The sequence below is a fragment of the Salarias fasciatus genome, chromosome 8, assembly GCF_902148845.1.
Source record: "Salarias fasciatus chromosome 8, fSalaFa1.1, whole genome shotgun sequence".
Taxonomy (NCBI): domain Eukaryota; kingdom Metazoa; phylum Chordata; class Actinopteri; order Blenniiformes; family Blenniidae; genus Salarias; species Salarias fasciatus.
This window is the reverse complement of record NC_043752.1, coordinates 10,198,720-10,206,663: the sequence shown is the minus strand read 5'-3', so window position 1 is coordinate 10,206,663 and position 7,944 is coordinate 10,198,720.

Sequence of the window (7,944 nt, the reverse complement as noted above, 5' to 3'; positions counted from 1 at the left end):
GCTGCGCAGCACCGTTTCCAATCGTGAATTTGTAACTTCTTTAGAGCACTAATCACTGAATCAACGTCATCCTTTATCATGTTTTTAACGTAATATGTTAGACACAGGGACCCCCGATGAAACCCGACTGCTGATTCAGTTAGAGCCGGGTTCCTCAATTAGCGGACCGCGGTCCACGACCGGACTGCGGCACACCTCGCTGCTGCCCCAGGGCAATGTATGGGGGAAAAAAAAAAGAAAAAAAATCTTTAAACGCTCCATGTTCCGTGTGAGCACCATTCTGCCACCGCGCCGCTCTGCGCGTGTCCAGCGCACTCCGTCGCACCGCACTGCTCGGCAGTCCTCGGTATCGCTGCCCCCCCACCCCCTCCTCTCCCACAGGGCGCTGAAGTCCAGACCCATGCTTGTCTATAAAAAGCAAATGTGGACCTTCAAGATTTGTATTTGAGGACCCCGGGTTTAGAGGTTAAAAAGGAAGAAAAGTTTTTGAAATCAAAATACAGCGCCAAAACACATTAGGAGTAAATTATACTATTCGTCTAAGCTATAATATGTCAGTAATAAAACGTGTTTATATAAATATATCTGTATTACTTTAGGAAATTCATAAAAGAAAATGGCTTGGAAGGGGAAGTTACAGCCCAGCAAGCTTCAAAAAAGTGGGAGAACCTCAAAGAGAAATATAAGGTAATAATAATACCATTATTAAAAATAAAAGTAATTTCTAATGTAATTTCTATCATTTCTAATATCCATAATTTTTTGTTGTTATAGGAGTGCGGCGGGGCTTAAGGGCCAAGGGGTATCCCAATTCATAGTGCTGCAAAGATAGCCCTAGCCCTCAGCCCTATTCTAAAAGGAGTAGGAGAGTGATAGGGGTAGGGCTAAGGGCTAAGGGGTAGGGGTAAGGGGTAGAATTGCGATTGGCCCTTAATGACTGCGTCCTGGCTCTTCATGAGATCTCGCACCACCCACAATTGTGGAGAGGGTTCCTTCCAGTACTCCTGTTTTTCCTGTTTTGTTGAGCCCTCAACTTGCATGGGTGAAAGGTGAATCCCCCTTAAAATTCCAGCTTTGATGAACGTTTTCCTCATTGTGTTGAGTAGACTCCGCGCCTTCATGGTTCTCGCCGATAAATCTTGAGCAAAGAAGATCTTGTGAACAAGCATTGTTTGGATGTGTTAAAAACAGCCTTGTGTCTTGAAATCTCAGAAAGTGAATGATAAAGGTTCTGCTCTGGTCCAGTCTTGGTCTCTTGGTCTCTGTCACTTGATGACTATAGACATCAGAGACGGTGACAGTCTATCACCCATCATTTTCTGCCACCAATCTGGGACTGGGTCACTGAAGAAGCAGGGATGCCCAGACTTACCTGTCTCCAGACACTTCCTCCAGCTCTTCCTGGTGGATTCCAAGGCATTCCCAGCCCAGCCGAGACACATATCTCTCCAGCGTGTCCTTGGTCTTCGCCGGAGCCTCCTCCCAGAAGGACTTGCTCAGAACACCTCCCCAGGGAGGAATCCAGGAGGCATCCTAAACATATGCCTGAAACACAGCAGGCGCCTCTCAATGTGAAGGAGTAGCGACTCCACTCCGAGCTCCTCCCTGGTGACTGAGCTCCTCATCCTATCACTAAGGAAGTGCCCACTCTCCAAGCAGCTGCTTCACCAACAAGGCGGGAAAACATGGTCCAATTTCCCCAGCCTCCCTCGAGATCTGGGAGAAGCTGTCCCGGAGACGGGAATTGAACACTATGTTGACAGAGGGTTCCACTCCACTTACAATGGTCGGCAGGCACCCTGCCATCAGTTGGCATACAGTCCACACTGCACCTGGCCTTTATGGTTCCATCGACGGGTGGTGAGTCAACCAAAGGATGGGCCCACATCGTCGCTTGGGGCTGACCCTGTCCAGGCCGCGTAGGCAAAGGCATGGCCAGCAGGTGCTGGCATGAGATCCCCGACAGAGGGCCTGGCTCCAGGGTGGGGCTCCGGCTGCGCCATACCGGGCGATGTGTTGGTCCATGTTTTATTTTCTTTATTAGAGGCTTTTGAACTCCTCTTCGTCTGGCCTGTCACCCAGGACCTGTTTCCCCTGTGAGACCCTACCAGAGAGGTCACATTTTTCCTTTGTTGTAAGAAATCTGTGACATTCATATTTTTGATTTGTTGAAGCTACTGGTCAAGTCTCAAATGTTAAACTTGCAGTCAGAGAAACTTGAAAATGTTCCCTCTTTGTGAAAAGACTGTTTCTGTGTGTTTACAATTTTAGAATTGCTTGTTTAAACTTGTAAAGCTGCAATTTCCAGTTTTCTTTAAAGTAAATGAATTTTTCAGAGCTCTTTCTACCTTTAGAGGAATACAGTTAGTCATGGAATTGGCACTCTTTGTCATTAAAACTTTTTTTTTCTGAATAAAATATAGATTTTTAATTAAATTGTCATCCCAAAAATTGGAATAAAATTGAATTGTGAGCTGTTGTACTATTCACAACTATCTTCAGCGTATGTCACGCCCCCTACCTCTGGCTCCAGCTAGTGGTCTTTGCTTTTGTTTTCTCCCTGCTTTCCTTTCCTTTAGGTGGGCGTGTGCTTCTGGTGAGGGAGGTGTGGACTGGTGCAGGGGCGCAGCTGATTGCCTGAGTGCATTCACCTGAGGTGGGGCGTGGTCTACAACGCCAAACGATTCGCCTCCCTGTAAAGCTGGCTCAGACCACAGTGCAGCGCTGGACTGTAAATCTACCTACAGCCAGTTGAATCTGTGTTGCTTCACTGCTTTCTGCTGCACTCTGCTCAGCTCTGACCAAGCTTGTCCTGTCCGGGGGCGAGCTTCTTTTGCCGGCGGGGGGCCATAGGCACACGGTCCGGGGGCGAGACCTGTGCAGCGAGGAGTGGGCCAGCCGCATACCAGGACGGCGTCGCCACACTGGCGGAGCTCCGGGACCCACCAAGTTCGACAGGCGTGTGGAGCACTATCACTGTCGGGGTGAAGTCTTAGGCGGGAGGCACGCCGCTTCACCAAACTCGCTTGCCTGCTGGGTCCAGTGGCGGTCGCTTCGTTCTGTCACGGTGCAGGGATGGAAAGACCCACGTGCAGGCAGCCAGGCAGAGCTGATGAGCTTGTCTTTATTGCAGGAAAACAGGAACGCAAGTCAAGCTGAGCTGAGGTGCAGGCAGGGGAACAGGAACACGCAGACAGACCCACAACAAGACCCGAGCGCCCCCACAAGGCCGCAGGGGCACAGGGTGTGACAGCCTCGGTATATTCTCAGTGTAACTGGATTGGTCTGGAAAGCACTGATTATCTTCTATTTTTAAATGGATTTATTGTTTCAGAACACCTTTAACACAAAATATAACAATCACTCTCAGTGACTTGAAAATATACTCGGCTTAACTTTGATCATAATTGCTGAATTTTTAGGAACAATAAATCTCCAGCATTGGATTCTAATAAAAGTTATTGCCAAAACCAAACTGACAAAAATCTTAAGTGCAGAAACTTCAGGTTTACAGCCTATGAACTTCTGAAGAGAAATTAACATTTTTCTTGAAATGTATTTGACATAACATTTACACTTTTTTGCACAAACTTTAAATGTAAAAAACAAACATGGAAAATTCACAAAAAAAAAAAAAAAAATCAAGTGTTTTTTTGTGCCTCTTTGTGTTGAAAGTGCATCAATCCTGGACCTGAGTGAAAAAGAGTGCTGCTGCTGCCATGCAGTGGTGGACACTCCCACACAGCAAGCAGCCATGCGGCTGCTGTTGGGTAGCCTCAAGCTGTGGAGTGGGCAGGGCGTGTTTACGAGGCTACTCCAGACCCACTTGACATTCAGGCTGATATCGTGTCACCTGGTTCATAATACTTCCATTCATTTATATATACTAAACAGCTATAATGCTTAATCCAACTTTGGATTGCATGGAGGCTGGAGCTGATAGTTAACAAAAACTGGTTGTGGGTAAAGGCACGGTACACTTTGTACAGGTCACTAGTTTAACACGGCAAACACAGATGACAGTCACATTCACTTGATTTAAATTCCACACTGCAATAACTTTTTTCCACCATGTTTTTTCATTATTCCATCATTCCTTTCATTACAGCTTGTTCATTACAAGTTCGAGTGCAATCTATTCACTCTGCATTATGCATACAGCTCGTGTGGATATCCTGCATTAGTGGCTATTAGTGGTCTCACTGAGGGTTGATGGTTGCTCTGCTCGATTTGAACTTTTCCAAAAAAATAAAAAAGGAAAAAGGGTTGGTCGTGACTGTCGTCCAGCCTCCTTCCAGGAACAGGACTGTGATCTCACCATCAAAACATCTCCATGACAGGACAGAGAGAACAGGCAGAGCAATGATCCGAGATTTGTTCTGACATGGAGCTTCCTTCATTGTTCATCATTCTGCTTCTCCTCACAGGTAGGTTAAGTTGTACTGATCTCTTCACTTGAGACTGTAGTTTAGCTTGATGAAATGCCGGCATAATGCATTGCAGGTTAAGATAAAATGCATTTGTGGATCAACATGAAATTGTCTTTTAATTTGTTTGACACAAAATGTTTTGACTGTTCACAATGCGGATTGCAGAATAAAATTGATAAAAGGACCGTTGAGAGCAGCAGGAAAAGACAGATGGTAGAACTCATTCTGTTTCATTAACTGATATTTCAAAGAGTGAACGTGAAAACTATATGGTTCAATAATCTATTTCAATCTGAAGCAGTTCATCTAAATTCTAAAAAGCCTTTCAGTGTCTTTTAGTTCACTCAATGTAGATATTTTCTGAAAGTCAAGTTTGCCTTTGAACCAAGTGGAGCAGTTCTACAATGAACGTTGTGTAGTTCACTGTAACAACAAACCCTGTCACTAACCTTTTCTAGATGCCAAACACAGGTCATGTGGTGTTTTGATTTGAATGGTTTTATTTTTTGTCTGCCTCAACAGTCAGATGTTCCTGTTTTGGTAATGTGCCTTATTTCCTCTGTGCCTACAACAACATTCAGCCAGATCATTGAGTGTGTTTGTAGCCTCAACCATCCCCATAACTTCTTTGTATGGTCTTTTCAATACATTCCTGTTATATTTATGCAAACTTCTTCCCCCCATTTTTTTTGACTTCCAGATTTTCTTTCTTTTATGGATTTTTTTTTTTTTTTTTTTTGGGAAATATCTACATTAATTCAGTTTTTTACTTCTTGATCTTTTGACCACTGCATTTGAATGGCCTTCAGGTCCTGCTGTGTTGCTGTAATGCTAGTACAAAAGGCCAAACCAAATTTAGGGTCTTCTGGCTGTGAGGCGAGAACGCTAACCCCTGTTGCCAAATAAATTGCTCCAATGTCCAACTATTTGTCTCGGTAATGTCTTGTCCTGTCTGTTTGTGTGGTGTTTCTTTAGGCTCTGTGGATCTGTGTCCTCATGTTTGATTGCTGTTCCCTGCCTTCATGTTTTTCACCTGTGCCCGAGTGTGTTATTGCCGTCACCTGGTGCCTTATGGGGCTGTGTGTCTGTGGTCTGTTTTGTCAGATCGTCTGTGTTCAGTCTGTGTCAGCCTGCGCTTCTGTGCTCCTGTGTCTCTGCTGCGGCAGTTCAGAGTTTTTGGACCGAGTGTTTGAGCTCCTTGGGTCCCTATTTGTTTCAGAGAGAAAAAAAAGGAATAATATAAAATGGGTAAAACAACAAGGAACAGCAAAAAACAAAAACAAAACGAACAGGTGAAACACTTGGGAAGACAAACAAAACCAATCTTAACTTTTTCACTGGTAAAACAATCCACCCAGGTATCTGAATAAAATAATTCATTTAAATGTACAAAAATACAATATGTAAAATTCATCTAACTTAGGTAACTAGAGTTTGAATAAATAATGAAATGTGATGATTGTAGTGACATTTTACTTTAGAAGTACTCTGAATATATTCTTATTCATGCCAAAAGTACATTAAAATAACCAAACATTACTGCTTTACCTTCTGCATATTGCATATCTGTAGCCTGAGAGGCACGCTGCTGTATCCACAGTGGCAAATGGCAAGAGATTTACAATATTTCATAATGAATGCATTTTAATGTTTTGAACTATCGCTGCCCTTTTAACAGATTCAAATTATATCATGAATTACAGTAGCTACATCTCCTGCATTATAGAGCAGTTTGTATAATGTAATACATTAGAGATTGAGTGTTTTTATGGATTTAGTCCACCCGAACACAGGCAATGTGAATTACCTTTGACGATCATGGTGGTGCCCACAAAATATTGTGTTTACCACTTGCACACTTTGTCACAGAGCTAAAAGTATTTATGAATTAATATGTAAATATGTAAAAATTAATTAACATGTGGACTCTCGCAGGTGAAAGTGACTCAGCATTACACGAGCCTGAAGAGGATCCAGCCTTCAATGAGAGTCATACAGAAATGTCAGGTATGAAAGAAAAGACTCCAAAACACACAGGAAATATATCCACACGAATATGTCAAGGAACAGAGTGTTACGTCCCCCCCCTTTAGATGTTATAGATGGCCAAGCTAGGAGCAGGGGGGGGAAACGCAACGCTTACGCGCAGGCCTACTGGCTGATGTAAATGCTTCAGGTGGTGTGCGGACGAAGCAAGGTGCAGCACAAAAGAGTTTGGGTGGCCTTTTCCCCAAAGGAAAAGGGAATTTATATAACAAAAGATAATTAAACAGAAGCAACGTTACAAACTCACAAGATACAACAAAAATGCCAGAACGCAGCCAGCAGGCTTTAAACAACAAAACGTAATGAGCCTAAACAAAAAAATCTGGCAAACAGCAAAAATGGGGAGAGCTAATGGAGGGCAGGCAGACGTTAGGAGAAGGGCCCTGTGGGCGGTGCCACTAAACACAAAAACCCTAATCTTCTCCTACACCTCAACCCTATGACCCTAACTATCTTAACCAGTGACTAGCCCTAACTCACTGACTATGCCTGAACCTTACCTACCTGCTACAGAAGATCGTGGCAGCCGCCCACACTTACCTAGTGTGTATATACAGAAAGTCACCTACGTGCAGAAATGTAGACCCTGGGGTGTCTTACCTGGAGCCCTTCTCCAGGGAAGAAGACAATACAGAGAATGGGGTTGACTACAAAACACACTAGGTGGGGACAGGCAGGGTTTAACAAAAATAAGTCCTCAAATAGTAGCTTTGGCTGAGGAGGGCAAAAACAAGATGTCTCAAACTTTAGTCAAAGCGTCAAAATGCTCTCCAAGAGTTGCAGTGATCTCTCTCTCACAGACAGACAGGCAGAAACACAGGGTGCAAAACAATATATAGGGGCAGGACTGGAGGTTGATTGGTTGATTGGCTGATGGGATGATTGGCGACAGGTGTCCAGGATGGCTGCTGGCTGGAAAGGTGAGGTCTTGGCTGAAGGCTGGGAAAGGAAAGAAAAACACCACAACTGGACACCTGGGGGAGACAAAGAGGATCAAACCATGACACACAAAGGCAGCAGCCGTAACACAGAGGTTGAGCATTTTTTATAAAAAAGACAAAGTGCAAAAAACCAGATGTAACAGATAAAACACAAATACATGGATCTCCGGACACTAACATGGGGAGACATGGTGAAATACACTCAGGAGGGCAGGAGGACTGGACTGGAAGACGTACTGTGATCGCAGCAACAGATAGTATGAATATTGTGACTGAGAGGCCAGAGGTGGAGAATCTGTCTGTAGTTTTATGTTTGCATTTCAGTTTGGACTAGCAGACACACACTTAACCTGGGAAAACTCCCCGTGCTCCCTGGTCCCTGTACACCTCTGTGTACAGTGAGACTATACAAACCTCACCTGGCCTAACCAAATTTGGGACTGTCTTGCTATGGGGAAAATATCCCAAGGCCTCATGCCAAGAGTTGTATTAATGTGCAAAAAACTTGTGTACTCTGTCAGGTGGGA